Genomic DNA, 19864 nt, shown 5'->3' on the forward strand with positions numbered 1-19864 from the left:
CCGAACCCGATTAACAGAAATATTGGAAACATACCGAAACCTACCGAACCGATTTTTTTACCCGAACTGCATAGACCATTTCGGTCCGGTTAATTTTCGGTTAATTCCGTTTTTTCTTCCCCGAATTACATTATGCTTCACCCTAGACCCCTACTAGTATAGACTGTCACCAAAAGACTAGTGTTTCAAACCGCCTGGGGAGCAGAAGTATAAGTTTGTCGAACGTGTGTTCGTTTCCTCACCCACATATTCTAAATCAGCTATCTAGTCACAGAGGCTACTCCGGAGGGATGTTCAAGGATACCGATAGTGTAAAGAAACACGAATAATAACTAACTAAAATTGGAAGGAGATCCCAGTAGTAAGAGGATTCTTCATATGTTTTTCCAGAGGACTTACCTGGGTTCCCCCTGACGTGAATGGCGTTTGCATTGACTTACTTTCAGGTAAGACACCAATCCTAAGACCCGTAACAAATGACTCTAACTGAATTGAAGGAATGAATGAGCAGTTACAAAAAAGTAACTAGACAAGATTTTATCAGACCTAGTGGTATCACTGGCGAGCAAACCATGTTATTCGTGAAAAAAAAAAAGACGGGTTGATGAGGAATGTGTATAACATTATCGGGAATAAATAAAATAATGACCAAGAACAAATACTCCACTGATGTCGTTTGACCAACTCTAATGAACACAGGTCTTCCCAAAGATCGATCTTCGATCCGTATCATCAGGTGAACGTCAAAATCAAAGGAGGTTCCAAATACTGCTTTTCCGAACCAAGTATTGCCACCTATGAGTTCTTGGTTATGCCATTCGACTGACTAATGCTCCTGCTGCTTCATGGACCGGATGACAGGTTTCCATAAATATCTAGATCAGTTTGTGGTGGTATCATTGATGACCATTTTGGTTTATAATAAAGGAGTCCCGAGGAGTCTGAATACTCATTTGAATTTGGTACTTCCGGTGCTTAAGAAAGGAACCTTTATGCTAAAATTCAAGAATGCAATCTAGTGAACAGAGTTGCATTTTGGGGACAGGTAATAATCCAGGGGCGTTGTTCAATCAATTGACCCAAGTAAGATGAGATGGGTAGTGATTAGCCAAACCGAAGAATTTCACATGTCGGGATTTTCTGAGTCTATCAGGTATTATTGCCGATTAGTGGAAGGTTTTTTTCTAAACTATTAGCTCCTCTTTTACAACCTATTGACAAGAAGAATGCGAAGTTTGGCAACTGGTGATGTAAGCATAAATTCCCAAGAAGAAACAACGACTCGTTATTGGCTCGGGTTCAACCATCCACCAGAGATGTGGTTTTGTGATTTACAGTGATGTCGTCTCAAAAAAGGGCTTGGGTGTTTTTTATGCAACATGGCTAAGGTCTCGCATATGCTTCTCATCCACTCAGTAATACGAGAAGAACAATTTCATTCATGATTCGGATTGGCTCCAATAGTGTATGCTTGAAATATGAAGACACACTTGTATGGTGAAGATGTGAGATCTTCATGGACTATAAAGCCTCAAGTACTTCTTCACACAGGAAAGGACTAATATAAGAGCAGAGGATATGACTAGACGAAAAAAGACGATTATTGTACCATCAGTTACCAACCCCACCCCAGAAAAAGCTAATGTGAGGGTTTGATGTATTGAGTCAGAAGTTCGTGAGTGCATCAATATCACGTAATAGCTCCACAACATCAAAATCGGGATGGACCTGAAGATTTGTGTGGAAATAGTGGAAAGGAATCATCAGGCATTCATTACATCTATATCCATGTGAACCCTTTTGAAAAGGATTAAGGCCACCAAAGGAAATATGCGAGTTGGTTAAGATTGTGGATAAGTATATAGTGGACTGAGGGTAGATTTTAACATCTCAGATGATGGGTTTTGAGCTTTACAACAGTTATGTGTCCCCAATGATACTGAAATTAAAGAACCATTCTGGAAGGGGGCACAAATCCGCTAGTTTCCGTACATCCAGCGAGCACAGGATGTACCATGATTTTACAAGATCTTTCTGGTGGATAACATGAAGAAGAGAAATCGCCCATTCATGAAGTAATGCTAACATGTCGCAATAAAGGTTAGCATTAGCAACCAGAAGGACCATTGCAAACCACTTCACATTCCTGAGTGGAAATGGGGGAGTACATTGCATGGACTCTCCGGATGTACTACGCCAGCACTTCAATAGGCAAAACGCCATCTGGGTAGTTGTTGAACCGACTGACAAAGCTTGTCCAGTCGTTTTCCGATTAAAGTAACTTTCCTTAATAGACTGACAAAGTTATATGTTTCAGGAGTAGTTTAAGCTCCCCACGTACCTGTGTCCCCATCAATTCATTCCAGATCCATGGTTCACCTCCAGTTTTGGGGAAGAGTTTGCAAAATTTGTACTAACTGACCTTAAGTACAAGCTGTTTCACCCGCAGTATTGATGGAAAGTCCAACAGAACAATTCATATATTAGAAGATTTTTGTGAGCTGTGTATATAGATTTCGAAGGTAGTTGGATTCAGTATTTTGCCACTGTCGATTCGCCTACAACAATAGTTATCAGGGCCAGTTTGAGATGACACCGTATAAAGCATTATATGGTCCCGGAGTGTCAATTCCATTGTATTGGGATCAGCTTGGTGAACGATGATTTTGGGGATAGAAAATTATAACCGCATACTTCTTATAACATCACACTCATTAGGGAAGAAATTAAAATTAAAACAGCTCAGAGTTGAAAAAAAGTTGTGTGATCTTCGCCGACGAGAGCTAGAGTTTGAGGTAGGAGATAAGGATATTATTAGGATTGCTCCGATGAAAGGAGTTATAAGATTTTGGAATGAAAGGTAAGCTAAACCCTAGGTATATTGATTCATTCAGAGATATTGGAGAGGTTTGGTCCGATGCTTATAGGATAGTATTAACCCTCACATTGCCTAAGATCTTGACCGTGGTTTATGTTCTATGTTGAAAAAGTACGTCCCAATCTTTCACACACGTGAATAAGCTACGAGTCTTTGGAAGTCCAAAAGACATCTTAGCATATGATAGAGTACCATTCAAGATTCAACCGTAAGGGCAGAATACGTAGTTGGTAAAAGTTGTTCTAGCGAATCACGCAGTAGGAAGCTTAATGGAACATTAGGAGGAAATACGTCAAAAAGGAGGTAACCCCACAGTTGTTACGAGGAGTCCCAATCGCTAGTCAGGTAAGTTGGACGTTTAGGTAAGCAGTTTGTGTTTTTTGATATGAATTTGGTTTAGAGCGGGTTTGTTAGTTTAAAACTGTATGGTTTCTGGTTTTTAGTTAAGAGTGGTTTTTGGGAGAATAATTGATTTGCGACATGTAATCTCCCAGAGCTTATATGTGAACCACGTATTCCCTCCGCCATAGTGAGGCTTAATTACTACACTTGAGACGACCGCTATGTGGCTGCTACCTGACCTCTTTCTAGAGTCGGGCAAACCTGTTAGTAATTTCCCTGTGTGGGTATAAGTGTCAGTCAATAATTTCGATGACGAAATTTGTATAACGAGAGGAAGATGTAGGAACCCGAACCACGAAAAGGACTAGAAAAGAATAAAGAAAGAAGAAGAAAAGAAGGAAAACAGTTGGGCTAAGACCAAATCATCAACGGTTTAAGGAACCTCAGGAAAACCATCAACAGTTTCAGCAGAGCCCTGGTTTGATAAGACCAAACCGTTGACGATTTCAAAAATCTCAGGAAACCCGTCGACAGTTTCCCCCAGGCTGAGCTTACTTAAGTGAGAAGTAAGCTTAATTTTTTATAACTCTCATATTTCTTTCTCTCTCTCTCTCTCTCTCTCTCTCTCTCTCTCTCTCTCTCTCTCTCTCTCATTAGGGGTTTAGAGTCTTTCTCTCTCCTCTCTCAACCCCTCACGCGTCTCACTCTCTAATAAGCTCATCCAGAGTCCCCCTCTCACTCCTCCCGATCGTCTATCTCTCCTCCCGGCTTGCCGATCCTCGTCCTCGGCCAGTTAAGAGGCTAGGGTTTCGTTCTCCAAAGCCGTAGACAGTTTTTCAGGAACAAATAATGGAATTAGATTATGTCAGTTATTTTTGAAATGTGAACCAATTAAACTGAAGTAAACGGATACAATAATACTATGTATGATTTTTCTGATTGAATCAAGCATATGAAAATGAGGGCTTTGGTATTTTAAACGTATTTGGGAAAACTAAAGTGAGTGGGGTGATCATCTCCTTTTCCTGAAAAAACATATATATTGAGTTAAACTAAAACCTAGAGATGATCATACCTTTATTTTCAGCAAAATATATATTTTCCTCTAGCAGTTTAGTATATTATGATATATCACTCAAATCGTGTGGCATGAGAATGTTTATGGTTATTGCATAATGAAACCTAATGGTATTTATGGTATTATACAGAATTATGAAATGACAATTTTTATATCAAATTATGATATGACAGGTTTTATACAGAATTATGAACATGACGATTTTATACCGAGATATGATATGACAGTTTTATACCGAATTATGAACATGACAGTTCGAGATATGATATGACATGACGATTTTATACTGAGTTATGACATGACATGTTTTATACAAATTTATGAAAATGAGATCATGTTACTGTTTTTACTATGTAAATTATATATGTGGTTTATGAACCTGAGGAACTAGCTCTTATGGAAGCTCGGTACTGCAGCTAGTGATAGTGTTAGTGTAGCCACACTGTAGTGGAAGTGCAGGTCATGGGATAGTCGATTTGACTGCGAAGGGTTGTTGTACCCCCTAGAGTCCGGACTAGGCTAGGTAGGCAAATCAGACTTACAGGTGAACATGTTTGACTTACCCTGGTGGTAGGCCAGCCATGGCTAAGTTCAGTATTCGAACCGTACAACCCGATCATGGGCATTATTCATGATGTTATATGATAACCCAATAAGGAAGGTTCTCTATTCATATATTTAATTTATGAAAAATGGGCTATAATAAGCCGAAAGTATGTTATCAGGGAAATTATATATTTTTAGTTATATTGGTGTGAGTATTGTTTTCAAATGCTTTTTCACCTACAGTTAAATATGTGAATGTATTATGATCATACTAAAACTCATGTTAGTCACACAATGATGATAATCTAATTCGTCTTACTGAAAAGTGTCTCACCCTAATATCCAATTTATTTTTCAAGACCTACAGGGATTCGAGTCTAGCGTGCTACAGGGCTGGGTTTAGATTTTGTAGTATTGTAGTGTAAGCGAGACACTGGTTTATCATGATTTTGGTTTATTTTGGGATGTAATATATAACATAGAGATAAATATGTGTAGCTAGGATAGTTTAGAACTCTGATAATGTGTTTGAGGTTTAATTATCTTCCACTGCATGTTTTATATGGAGTTATGGACAGGAAAACCCAGGACCCCCTTTCGAGTTCAGGTCGTTATAATTATGGTATCAGAGATATATGTATGGAAGATGGGTCCAGAGTGCTACATAATTGCTCGACTCATTTTTGAAAAGAGTATCCACAAGCTGAATTCTATAATCTAACGTATCTTGAACTTTATTCTAGAAGGTTGAAGCAATCATCATCATATCAAATTTATGTCGAAAAAAAATGAACACTAAATAATGATAGTTTAGAGAATTGCCCATGGGGCAGCCTAACATTGAGGGCAGCTATCGCACCATAGAATTCCTAGATCTCAAATTGAGGAAACATATTGGCTTTCGACAAAATTAATAGGAGAGTGAAAACGAATGCAATGGAGGGTAGCACGGTAAATATATAGGGGAAAAAACTTAAAGACACTGGAATTTATAGCGTGCCCAGTTACAGCCCATATAGATATAAGAAGTTTTCTATGCCATAAAGCATTGCAGGATTGCTCTGCAGATGAAATTGCTTAATCCACCATCAAATGCTTTTAGTAAGGTTTACTTTTTGCTCAGAAAACATTAATAAATAGGGGGTGAGGAGATTGCTAATCATCCTTTGCTGCATAGTTTGAGTGGCCACCGAGCTACATTACCTTCTTTTTATACTTCTCAGAGTGCATTTGGTCATGCCAGGTTGATGTTAGAGTTGTTACGGAGTTGGTATGATGGCACAGCTTCGTATCACTCTTTACAGTGGCATATGAAGAAAGAAAGAAATAAGAAGAGCTTTGACAATGTAATCCACCTTCTTAAGTTGTCCAAATGTCCCATAAATACTACTAAGGATACGTGGCTCAAAACTTTATTTATTTATTCATTTCATTCGCTGTTTAACAGACAACAGTTCTTTAATTTTCAAGATGCCATTGATTTCATTGTTGTGATTTCCCAATAAATTCCTTCTTCTCTTTGAGTTGCACTCGCACCCCCTTTGTGCTCTTTATGAAGTTCTCTTCGCGTATTAAAAAATAATAGAAGTCCCACTTCATAAGTTCAAGCATACCTTCAACGCAATTTGTTTCACTTAGCCTTCTAATTCAATGTGCTCCCATAGAGGTTCCTCCAATTTTTTGGAAGGCTTGAGCTTTTGGGGATATTTTGAGCCTTCCACCATACTCACTTCTTTCTTCCACACTTCCTATTCTTTGCATGTTCTTGCATTTCCCTTCAAGCATTTCAGTGGGGATTTTTACTTACTTTCAATTAAAAAAAAATTTAAAAATTCCATTTAACAATGCATCCATGGAACTATCAACTTGTCTGAGCATGCAAAACACTTTCATTAGTTGAACATAGTAGTTAGAATCTTAAATTCGTGATTTGTTTCATACCATTCCTATCAAACCCACACCAAATCAATTTTAACTTTACAAGCGAGTCTAAAAACAATTGAACAGCTCATGAAAAGAAAGCAATATGTTGTGTAAAACTCCTCAAACAATGCGCAGCGGAATATATAATCGTGTAAAGAATCAAACACAAATACTGCAACAATCTAAATGATGAATACAAAAATATTTCACAACCACAACTAGTAAATAAAGCAATAACAAGAACAATGACACCGAAAATTACGTGGTTCGGCAAAGCCTACATCCACGGGAGCAAACGGCAAGAATTCACTATCTCCTTGTCCAAATTACATGAACAATACATGAATTCTCTCAATTCTCTCTTCAACCACACTTGATTTACTATATACAATATATTATGTGTATATATAAGCCCCCTTTGAGGTTTTCCCCCGAAACCTAACCATATTAACGTTCAATTATTCAAAATTCAAACATCTGCGCATGCTGTTTTATGAGCCTATCGGTCGACTGATTTGGCCAATCAGTCCACTGTTTGCTACTGCTCCAAAGATTTTCTTCATACCTTCCCTTAGAATGTGAGCTACATTCATAACAATATCCACCTTGGCGAACATAGACCCCTTAGGAGAAATCAAAAACATGAACCCGCTGCTCTACCTTGAACTTTGGCACGTTAGGTTGGGATTGTTTCTCGTCTTGCACTGGGAGACAAATACCAAGTCCAAGCAACGCCGCTTCAACTTGTCGAAGGCAGTTTCAGCTTCTACCATCAACCCCGATACAATTGTAGATACAACATTCGAAGACTTCACCCTAAGCTTCCAACAAGACCATCCCACAACACTAAACAAAAAAGCTGCTACAAGTCTTATATCACCAAAGTCCCCTAGTCTTTAACAAAAGTTACAACTAACGGTTCACTCTGTTGCCTGCCAAAACACCCCATTGTACAATCATGGGGGACCTCTGACATATCTCTAACATCACAGCCCGTCCTTAGATACCAATTGGTAGACATTTCACAACGATTCTCTACAGAACCCCCTTGAGACGGCAAACAAAGTCTCCCTGGAGTTTCATCCACAAAGTCACCCTAAGATAACATCAATCTCCCTGCAGCTTTGTCCATGCAAATCAGCAAACCAAGACCCATCTTGGTCGTAACCCAACACATTTACACCAATAACTTTCAACAAAGTTCCCAACTGATAAGCCACAATCAAAGCATTCTCAGTCAATAACATGTCATTCACACAAAATAGATATATCACTCCACTGCATCCTATCACCCTCTTCCACACTGGAAGCCTCACCAACTCACACACCTGATGTATACGTAATACCTCCATTTCCTCCACCACAACACTTATCCTTCTATTTTTCCCTTTACTATGCACGACAACTTGAAATAGTAGGAACCTTGCAGCTAGTAGTAATGAATGCATAAAACTCCAGAATTCTAATTTTATTCCCGAGTAATGGTTTAATAGTGCACATGGGCCCACCATGATTTTGCTGGTCTCTCAAGCTAAAACTCCTTGCAATATGAACTATGTCATCTCTGCCTTGAGTCTGTTGCTCCACCTATATCACATGCCCATTTATACTGTGATTCTATTGACTCGAGATATAACTCCCTAACTCCACTTGAATTATATGTCTGCTGCTGTTACAGTTTTTTCACATTTGTTTCTCTTCCTTTACTTGAGTACACTGCCCCATGATTTTATCACCAAAAATCATGTCCTCGATCACTGATTACGCGTCAAAACTGCGTAATTGGGCATCTTAACCCTAGCTTTACGGTTTATATTTTTAATTAAATGTCCAAAATTTTCCAATATTTTAATAAAGTGCCAAAATCATCATTCTTGAACTTTATTGCACTATTTATAAAGTTTTGGTAATTTTTTGTTGCAGGAAAATTCCCAGGAACCAAAACCGACACCTGTTCGTATTTCGTGCATAACTTTTCCGTCCAAGCTCTGATCGAGACCATTCAAATTTCTGGAGAAAGAGGAAAGGATTATCTACAACTTTCGTGTTTTGAGTTTTTTGAGATACGGGCCCCAGAAGAGTCAGATTTGCGACGAACAGAGAACAAAAGAAAATGAAAAAAAAAATAATAATTGGGTCATTGATGTGACCGGGCCATGCATGGCCGGGTTGGGTTGTCCACGCCGGATCCTAGGGCACCCAGCTCTTCCTTTAAATCTTCTTCTCTTCCTCTCCTTGCGCAGGAAGCCCCGTGAGGGCTCTCCTCTCCTCTCCTCTCATCTCTTCATCTTCTTCTTCTCTTAGTTAGTTTTTCTTTTCTTGTCTTTTCTTTCTTTCCCGCTGGCCTCTCCTTCCTGCTCCTAGCTCTCCTTCTCTGATCTCTCTTCTTTCTTCTTTTTCCCTCTTTTCCTTCTCCTCTGTTTTTCCCTACACCAACTCCTACCCGCAACCCCTGCTACCCGCTGCAACTCCTACCCAACAGAGCCACGGCCAGCCTCCCTCCATCATCAACCACTCCAGCAGCAACCTGCTGGAACCCGACCACACCAGCAGACAGCTCCTGCGGGCTTCTCTCGAACTCCTCACGGCACCCTGCAACAGAGAACAACCAAGCCTCCAGCAGGCCAACCCGAGGTTTCTCCAGTCTTCCCTGCTACACAGCTTCGGCCACCACAGCAGAAGCACCCGAGCTCCACACCACCATCTGCAGCAAGCCGTGGTAGCCAACTCCAACACAGGCAGTCCTGTTCCAGCAGACAAACAGCCGAGCACAGCCCCTGCCCAGCTCCTCTGCAAACACCTTTCTCTCTAAGTTTCACTTTTTTCCTTCTATCATTATTTATTATTAAACTAATTAGTGAAATTTTGGAGTTTGAATATTAGTTAGGGAGTTTTATTATTGTTGAATTTTAATTGTTTATTTAATCGCTCTTAGTTGAATTTTTCCATCGATTTAATTAATATTTGAATTATTTAATTAGTTTGGTAAAGCCCGGTTTTATTCTAAAAAATAATAATAAAAAAAAAAGAAAAAGATAAAAAAAAAAGTGTTTTTGTTTTGAGGTTTTTCAAGATTTAATTTTTATGTTTGTTGAAGTTAAATTTAGTTAGGGTTAGTTTGATCAAAGTTCGTATTTTTTCTTGTGTTTCATTATCGTTCAAGCGTTAGGGTTGTTTTAATTTGTTATCTTTCGTTTTATTGATGCAATGAGCTACCATGGAATTGATTTGACTCGAAAATTGTGGATTACAAGCATGAGCGGCTAAGTTCGATAACTCGGGTTGTGGGTCGATGTCGTTTGCGTTCCATGGTTTATTAGTTATCATATGATATCATTGTTAAACTTTTATTTAGTTAAAACCGAAAATTGAAGGGATCGTTGATAAATCGCTAGCTCTTGCTTCTTGTTTTGTTGTTGATGTTAGGTACATCAAAACCTTGATTTAATCTAGGATTTTCATCAACTAATTTACACGACATTCGGTTGATGCTTCATGAGAGTTTATATTTTCTTCCGTTTGGATGTGGCAAATTTACTTGAGCTTAGTAATAAAATTTCATCTTATTAATGCCTTGATTGGATTAACAAGAAGAGGAGTAAGGTCTAGGGATTTAGTAAACGATGGAAGCAAACAGACATTGACCCGTAATCCGAGTATTTGGTAAATTGTTTCAGTTAATCTGTTTAATTTGATTGCGTTAGTAGGTTTACATTTTTGGAGAATTGATAGAATTTCAGTTTCATTTTGATAGTTTACTCAAGCTTCTCTCTTTTTGTTTACTGTTTTTAAAATCATAAAAGACCAAAAATATTTTCAACTTACATTTTACAGCAACAGGATTTCACTAAACTTTCGCAAATACTTTGATACTCAGTGATCCCTGTGGAATACGATCCTGGACTCATCCTTGATACAACTTGACACTTCTGCACTTGGAAGCACAACTCAGAACGAGTCAATCACCCCTTTGTTTGCCACAGAATCAGCTAGCTTACACTCACCTTTCTTATACCCCCGAAAGATGTAATGTTCGGACATAACACCAAGTCTAGATCCTCTATCACTAAAATAGTGCACCAATGAACATCCACTTACGACCGAGTAGTCTACCGCAAAACCTGCCCACAATTCACCTGCAACTCTCTCATCTAGCGATACCATTGGTGATCGGTCACACGAGAAACGTACCATACTCGGACTTCACCAAGAAGCACCCTGCAAGCCCCGCATATAACCTGTCTTGCTCACAAAACTTCTTGAATTTCTCTCCCAATCTGGTGCTCCACCTCAACCACAAGTTTAATCTGGTAAACACATCAACATCAAGCCTGTGCCATATGAGATAAACTAAAACCTTTAGTGATACACCCATGAAAAACATATATTTGCCCCGTGATGCTATCCTCCCTAGTCCCCAAACATCTAAATACATGTAGCCACTCATATACTCTAACCGCATATGTCACAGAATATCTAACTCAGATTCTACAGCTGCAGCTCCACCCACAACCGAAACACCCAGTAGTGCATAGATATTTCCCGCTACCGTTTCTCCTTTCATCACTATTGAGTCATTTTCACATACTTTCATTTCTCCACTTTCAAACTTGTAACTATACCCGTTACAGTCTAAAATGCCTAATGAAATTACATTCTTTCTTAAACCCAGTACATGCCTTACATCATATACGGTTCTCACAACACCATCATGCATTTTGATTTTGACATTTCCAATACCAAGTATTTTGCATGAAATATCATTTCCCATCAAAACACATCCAGTATTAACTAACCTGTAGATATCGAACCATTTTTTATTTTCTGTCATGTGATAAGAGCATCTGGTATCTAGGATCCAAGAATCATCCATAAGGCACTCCGAACCCGATGAAACACATAGCATATCCCCATCACTGCATTCTGAATCTCCTTCCACTACATTTGCAGATTTTGACAGACCTTACTGATTTTCAGAATTCCCTTTCTTCCACTTCAAACATTCCGTTCTTATGTGCCTAATTTTACCGCACTTAAAACATTTTATGTCCTTCCTCTTCCCGGACTGCAACCGAGATCCGCTCTGGGACTTACGTCTCCCATGTTCTTGGTTACTTTTCACAACAAGCTCTTCACCATGTGAAGCTTCATGGCTAACCATTTTTCTTTGATGAAAACCGAGCAATTCGCTTGTCACTTCTTCCAAATTCAGGCTTTCCTTGCCCCATGTAAGAGTGGTAATCAAGTTTTCATAAGTTTGAGACGCAAGTAAGGAATTTAATAGCATCAGTTTCTTGTCTTCCTCTTCGAACTTTACATTAACATGCACCAAATCACTCACAATATGATTGAAAGTGTTGATATGTTGGCTCAAATCCAAACCTTCCATCATCTTAAGCCAATACAACCTTTGCTTAAGAAAGAGTTTGTTCGATAAGGACTTAGACATATACTGACTTTCTAGTTTAAGCCAAACTGCTGCCGGAGAATCCTCATCCATGACGTGATACAACACGTCATAAGCCAAACACAGTCGGATGGTTGATACCGCCTTTGCTGCAAACTCATTGCAAGTTACTTCATTCATACTTTCTGGTTGAATTACATACAATGTCTTCACCATCCCTTGCTGCACTAAAAGATCCTTCCTTCTTCTCTGCCACAAACCAAAATTTCCGATTCTATCAAATTTGACAACATCAAATTTCGCAGATGAAGTTCCAAAGGCCATTACAACGGTGCTCTGATACCAACTCTTGTGTAAAACCCCTCAAACAATGCACAACAGAATATATAATTGTGTAAAGAATCAAACACAAACACTGCAGCAATCTAAATGATGAAAACATAAATATTCCACAACCACAACAAGTAAATAAAACAATAACAAGAACAATGACACCAAGAATTATGTGGTTCAACAAAACCTACATCCATGGGAGCAAACGACAAAAATTCACTATCTCTTTGTCCAAGTTACATGAATAATACATGATTTCTCTCAATGCTCTCTTCAACCACCCTTGACTTACTATATACAACATATTCTATATATATATATATAAGGCCCCTAAGAGGTTTCTCCCCGAAACTCAACCATATTAACGTCCAATTATTCAAAATTCAAAAACTTGCACATGTTGTTCCGAGTCAATCAGTCCACTAATTGGGTCAATCAATCGACTGTTTCAGACAGAATGTAATTGTTCTAAACTCTGGATTAATCAGTCGACGGATTTGGCTCATCAATCGACTGTTTTTTGTTGCTCCAAAGATTTTCTTCATGCCTTCCCTTAGAATGTGAGCCACATTCACAACACAATACAAATCCATTAATTCACATGCTTCAAGACCTATCATATCTTGACATGCCTGACTGGTTTCAGACACAATGTAATTGTTCTAAACTCTGGATTAATCAATCGACGGATTTGCCCAATCAGTCGACTGTTGGTTGCTATTCCAAATATTTTCTTCATGCCTTCCCTTAGAATGTGAGCCACATTCACAACACAATACAAATCCATTAATTCACACGCTTCTAGACCTATCATATCTTGACATGCCTGATTGGTTTAAAACAAAAAATAGCTTCTTTTTTTTTAAGTCTTTTATTTTACACAATAACCTTCCATTCCTTTTATACATCAGTTTTGTGCTAAAAAAAAAAAAAAAAGAGAAAATAAAACTTTTGGTCTAATGTTACAACAACAACAAGCTTTACGTCCCACTAAATGGGGTTGACTACATGAATTCTTTTTTACCAATTCACCCGACCTAGAGCATTTTTCTTTACTAGATAAAGTGTTATTAAATCTTTCTTCACTACCTCATTCTAGGTTATTTTAGGCCTACCCACCCCCCCCCCCCCCCGGCCCCCCAAAAAAAAAATCCCTTTTAATGCCAGAAACAACAATTAACTCACTCCTCATAGGTGCGCTACTAGATCTACGTTTCAAATGCCCAAACCATCTAAGTCGTCCCTCCCTTATCTTTGGTCAGTGTTATGCCTAGAATTGTGCATATATGTCTGTTCTTTAATTTATCTTTTAATGTTATACCATTCATCTACCTTAACATTCGCATCTTGACAACTTTTACTTTTTGTACTTGTTCCTTAGTTGCCCAGCATTTTGGACCATAAAACATAACTGACCTTATACTCATCTTTTAAAACTCTCCTTTTAATTTTAAGGGTATTCTACAATCACACAACACGCCTAACACACTCCATTTTTCCCAACCTGCTTTAATTTTATATATTACATCTCCTTCAATTTCCACTTCAAGATATCAAAATCTATAAATGTTATTAATTTGTTAATTATCAAGTTCAATTTTCTCTCTTGTTACCTTTCGGTCTTATGTTGCCTTCACAAAAGCATTCTTCACTCTTGGAGGAGCATAGTGCTTTGCCATTGAGCAGTAGGGGCAAAATACTCATTGGCTAAGGTGGTACTTATGTTTTGTTTTGTTGTTAAGATTCAAGAGTTGGTTTTTACTTTCATTTTAAAGTTAATTAACTTTTATTTTTAATTCGAGAAATAATATATCTTAATTTATTCCCTTACTTTCCATTTGTTTAGGGAAAGCAACCACATGAAATATGATTTTTTTTATTGTCAAAATTTTAAATCTATTTTCTCTCTCTCTTGTTATTTGTATAGAATTATATGCATATCATTTAGAATTGAATTTAGAAATTTGTAACAAATCTTACGATTCGATTTGGTTCTTGATTCTCAAAATAATTTTAAAGTTTAATCTTGAGATAATTTTTGGTCTCCCTTGAAGTTCTAAAGGAAAATTTATGAGTGCTTAAAGCTACTAGTGTAAACCTTGCCTTTATGCCCACCTTAAAAAGAATTGAGTTCTGAAATAATTTTTTTGGATTTAGAAATTTTCTTTTATTTTCTAAAGAAAATGAGATTTCTTTTTTGAAAGTCATGAATTTTTGGGTGGAAAATAGACTTGGATTCTTTTACAAGTTTTCTAATTAAGCCATTATTCCTATCAAATGCCATCATTCTTTGATGGCATACTTCAGTAATAGAAGACCCCATAGGGCTATCACCCTAAGTTAGCAATCATTGGGAATGAGATGGAAGAGTTACATGTTGATAACACAAGGGATCATTAAGCACCCCAATGGCCTTTCAATCTTCTTTTTGAAAAATTGGTAAGTAAAAACCCATAGGCTATCCAAATCACATAGCAAGTTCAAACAATAATGGAGAAGGCACTCACACCAACATTCATGCTATGAATAAATTCACAAATAATCAAATTCAAAGCTAAGTTAAACAAGAACTCATAAAAATATCAAACTAGGGAACATGCAAAATAGTTTTAACCGTAGAGTTAAAATTCGGATGATAACGAATATAAAACTAGTTCATGCCTTGGTCAAGAGGGGATCAAAACATGAATCATGCACACGCACATGCACATAAAATTCACATATCACCATATATCATGAAGCAAGTAATACGTGGTTATACTCCTGCGACATGCTTCTACCAAAATCTAAGTTACTTCATTATGTGCCACTAATTCACAAAGTAATTTAATGCATCACTCGAGAACATGGTTTTAAATAAAGGCCGCAACCGTTACGTAACGCCGTTACGTAAAGGTTTTTTGGGTTACTGATACCGTTACACACCGCGAAATCGGTGGAAAGAAAAATCACGACCATAGCAGCCGTTATGGACCGCGACCGTTACGTAAAGGTTGCTACGGCCGTTACGTAACCACTACAAGACTGTTACACCAAAAAAATATTTTATTTTTTACTTTTTCTTCTCACTTTTTCTCTCTTTCATATATCATTCTCAATATACCAAGTGACAAGAGGGGGAGGAGATTATAATGAGGATGACAATGATACAAAATTTACTATTTCTTTAAATTCTCACAATAGATGCATTAATTAACAATTTCAAAATACTAACTTGTTAGGAAATTTTTTTTTTTTTAATAATATTAGTAATGTGATATTTATATTCTTTATTTTTCAACTTCAACCTTCTTTCTTTTCTAGTTATTTTATATTTATATTATTCGTATGTCTTATGTGACTAATAGATTAATTGAGTGTATAATGTATTTTATTTTATTAATTCATTAAGCACACATAAGAATTTATCACAGATAAGAACAATGAGAAGTATAAAACGCGCACACACGTAATTTTCTATCAATGATGGTTTAAAACAAATGTAAACTTGTTGCCCTTACCAAATAACTTAGTTACTCAAACTAAAGGGTCCAAAATACACTAAAACCCTTTCTAAGAATGACTAAAAGCTTAAAACATGTAAGTACGCTAATATGCACAAGATTGTGCATGCTTCAAATAAATTCACGGCCGTTACACCCGCTTCCCGTTATGTAACATCCGCTACTCCTGCTTGCCGTTACACCCATTACCGTTACGTTACGCTACCCGCTACCGCGATTTAAAACCATGCTCGAGAATATGAACTCATAATCAAGGACCCTAGGCATGCTTCTAATCACATACTTCAATCTCAACACTTTTCCGAACAACATTGATTGAATGGAATTCAAAAATTAGAACATTAACATCTCTTCTTTTGGGAGAAGATTTATATCATTGGCTTTTGGAGATGCTTTGGCGATTCCTTACTATTCATACTGCAGACGCCACTAGTTATTTGTCTCTCTTCTACACTCTCTCCTATCCCTGTCCAATTAATTCTCCAAATGCTCTTGTGATTATTGATGCCCTCAATGGAGTTGCCTAAGGGTGCATTTCTTTCTGTGACAAAGATGTAAGGTTTAAAGGGCAGTCCAATCTCTATGTGCTCAGCTACTGCTGGCAAGTGAAGCTTTGGAGGGGTATGCCAGCCTTATGCTATGTAAATGGGCTAAGGCCTATCCTTTGTTGAGTAGTCCTATCCCACGCCTATGTTTAACAAACATAGGCAAAAGTTTCTTAGTCTAGCCTAGCTAAGCCACCAAAAGGAAAAACATCCTTAGGCCTTTGTGTCTATTTGTACACCAACGAGAGGTAAAACTTTCATTTGGAGCATCTTAATTTCATCAAGATGCTCAGGTGCTCCAGAGTGGTGTCAATGGCAAGCACTACCTCTCCATATGCTGGCATAGTGGCATCAAGTATAGTATTCCGAGGCACTGCAGGTGCCACTCCGTGGTATGGACTCCATAGTTTTGCCCATATTAAAGTCCTTTTAACCTCCAAGTTCTTTGATTTGGGCTCAGCCAAGGATATGGTTGAGTTTTGCATTTATTCCCTAAGAAACCCCATTTAATTACCATAGAACTATATTGATACATGGCACCGGGAACCCTCAAATTTATGGAATCCTCGAAAAAGCATTGGCTGATTTGCCAAGTCAAAGGGAGGTGTCTGCAGTTAGCATGTTGTAACGCATGGAGGACCACTGCTTTCTGAATTTGGATTTCATAAATGCTCATTTTGATATGGTAGTCTTGTTGGGGTTGGTAGTAACAGCAATGGTGGTTGGTGGTGGGTGTGTGATAAATATTTACCAAAATCAGGGACTGTGAAAAGCTCGTAGTGATGAATTAACAGCACAAGTTCAAAAACATAGGGATTTTGAACATACAAGTATATTGAACTTCCCATCAAACACACAGGAGACGGTTTCCATAAGCCTCTCGCGCTGAGCTCGAGCGGACGCATCGCATACAGAACCAGTGACACCCGAACCCTCATTGTTCCAATCCTGCAAGCATCTATTGAGCTGGGCTTCGTCCCGAGAACACGTATGTACTCTTGCCCCAAGTCCCACTAATTCCTCCACAACAGCATGCCTGAACTCACCCAAATTAAAAATTACAAATCCAAAATTAGGGTTCTTTTGAGTATTTGGGGCACTGTTTGGCTATCATTTTGAAAATACTTTCCTCTTTTACAAAACCCCAGAAAAAAAGTAGAACATTTTTGCCTCCAAAATCAAGAAAAACACTTCAAAGTCACTAACCAAACGGTGCCAGTATCAATCTAGGGGCGCCAGAGAGAGAGAGAGAGAGAGAGAGAGAGAGGACCCAATTCCTCGAGTACCACCAGTGACGAGGGCCGTCGTTCCGTGGAGAGACCATCTGTTATCGCTTCTCGCGCTGGTGGTACCTTCCTCTGCTTGTGGCGTGCATTTGCTCGTAATAGCTCTTCTTGCGGATTGAACCCAACGATTGCTGGGAGATTTGCAATGGTGGGTTGCGGTGATCGATGCTTTGTAATGAATCTGCTAGTGTGAGTTGTATGATTGGATGAATTTCAATAGGAAAATGGAATGAATGGAATGAATGATTGAATGGAGATTTACTGAATGCAATAAAAATGAAAATGAAGCTACAGGTTGGCTGGTTCGAGAGAGCCACTCTCCAGAGAAACAAAGAAACAAACAGATTCCCAATTTTCTAACCCCCTCTATTCCCGCTGCCCCTTAACTTTATACATAGCAAACTCTAACTAACTAGAATACCCCTGCGCTCTCCTACAGTTGGCCTCTTAACACGTAAGCAACAACGAGCCGTTAAGGGAGTTCGACCCAACACCCAGCCTAGCTGCCACGTGATCCACGCCTCGGCCCATGACGACCCGAGCCGACCTACCCACGCGCTCACTCTATTTGGCCTCTTCTGACGACCCCAGCTCAGCACCATCTGCCCGAGCTCCCTTGCGATCAGCTGTTCCATCCGAGCCCCTCAAGCCCTCTGTTCGAGCTCCCCTGTGATGGGTCGTCTCGTCCGAGCCCTCAACCAGCTCGGCATCTCTTCTATCTGACAACCAGCTTGGACCCCTTCTATTTGCGTTCCCTGGTGACGAGTTACCTTGTTTGAGCCGCTCGATCTGCTTGGATTCCCCTCTGGTTGGCGTCTCAGACCTTCCCCTATCTTGGCTCGTAGCATGCTTGAAAGAGAGAGTTGGGCAAGAAGAACAGTGGCTTCAGAAGAAGGAAGAAGATGCGCACGTAGACATAGGTGCTGCCTTCGGGATTCGAAAATGGAGACTCTGCTCCGCTCTTGTGGTCGCCTCCCTGCGCCTCAAATTCGCATTTGAAGCAGAGAAAGGAAATAAATTAGGATTTATTTAATTATGAAAAAATATATTTCGTTTAGTTTCTAAGAGAGCTATAAAATGAGTTTTTTACCAATTTGTCTTTTTTTTTTAAATATATTAAATAATATTTTTCTCGGGAAAATAATTTCCAAAATAACCCTGACGAGTAGCGAGATTTGTCACGTGTCATTTCGGGAATTATTTTCTCAAAAAAATATTATTTAATATATATATTTTTTAAAAATGATAAATCAAGAAATAATTTTTTTTTGCCTAATAAATAGGGAAATAAATTTTTTTAATATATTTTTTAAAAAAATAATAAATCGGGAAATAAATCTTTTGCGTAATAAATTTTTCTGCGTAATAAATAAGGAAATAAATTCTTTCTATAAATTTTTATATGCTATAATATTATTATATATAATAAAAATATTAATAATGATATCATAATATTAATATTATTTTTAAAATTTATGTAATATATATTATATATATAAATTGTCATATTAATAAATTTGATCACTAATTTTGGATTTGAATTCACAAATCAAAATTTAATATATGAGTGCATGCTCAAGTCTCAAATAACAAAATAAGAGTTAGCAATCTAAAAAACAGTAAAAAATATTTGTTATCTTTTTTTATATGAATTTTAAAAAATAAAGAACGTCATTTTTAATTATTTAAAAAATAAAAAAATAAAAATAGAACTATTTCTACAATAAAAAATAGTGTCAAATTTTTTATATTGTTAATTTATTTTAGAAAAAATTTCTAAAAAATGAAAAATGAGCTATTTTTTAAATATTTTTTTAAACTAAAAATAAATATTAAAAATATTTTCCATAACTAAATAGACCATTAATTTTTTTTAAAGTTTTCATGATATTTATTTTTACATTTAACTGGTGATTAGAAAGTCATATATGATGACAGTTTTTATATTTTGAGGAATATAAAATTTTAAAAAATGTGACATTCTTATCTTTATGCTCACATATGACAATACTTACAAAATATG

At 37.6% G+C, this 19864-nt stretch overlaps 1 pseudogene; it reads right to left on the reverse strand.

Annotated features, from left to right (window-relative positions):
* LOC131148037 (tropinone reductase homolog At5g06060-like) overlaps positions 1-18476 on the reverse strand; it is a 47400-nt pseudogene extending 28924 nt beyond the window's left edge.
* Between the last annotated feature and the right edge of the window lie 1388 nt (positions 18477-19864).

Source organism: Malania oleifera, chromosome 2 (genome assembly GCF_029873635.1).
Source record: "Malania oleifera isolate guangnan ecotype guangnan chromosome 2, ASM2987363v1, whole genome shotgun sequence".
In the NCBI taxonomy this organism is placed as follows: domain Eukaryota; kingdom Viridiplantae; phylum Streptophyta; class Magnoliopsida; order Santalales; family Ximeniaceae; genus Malania; species Malania oleifera.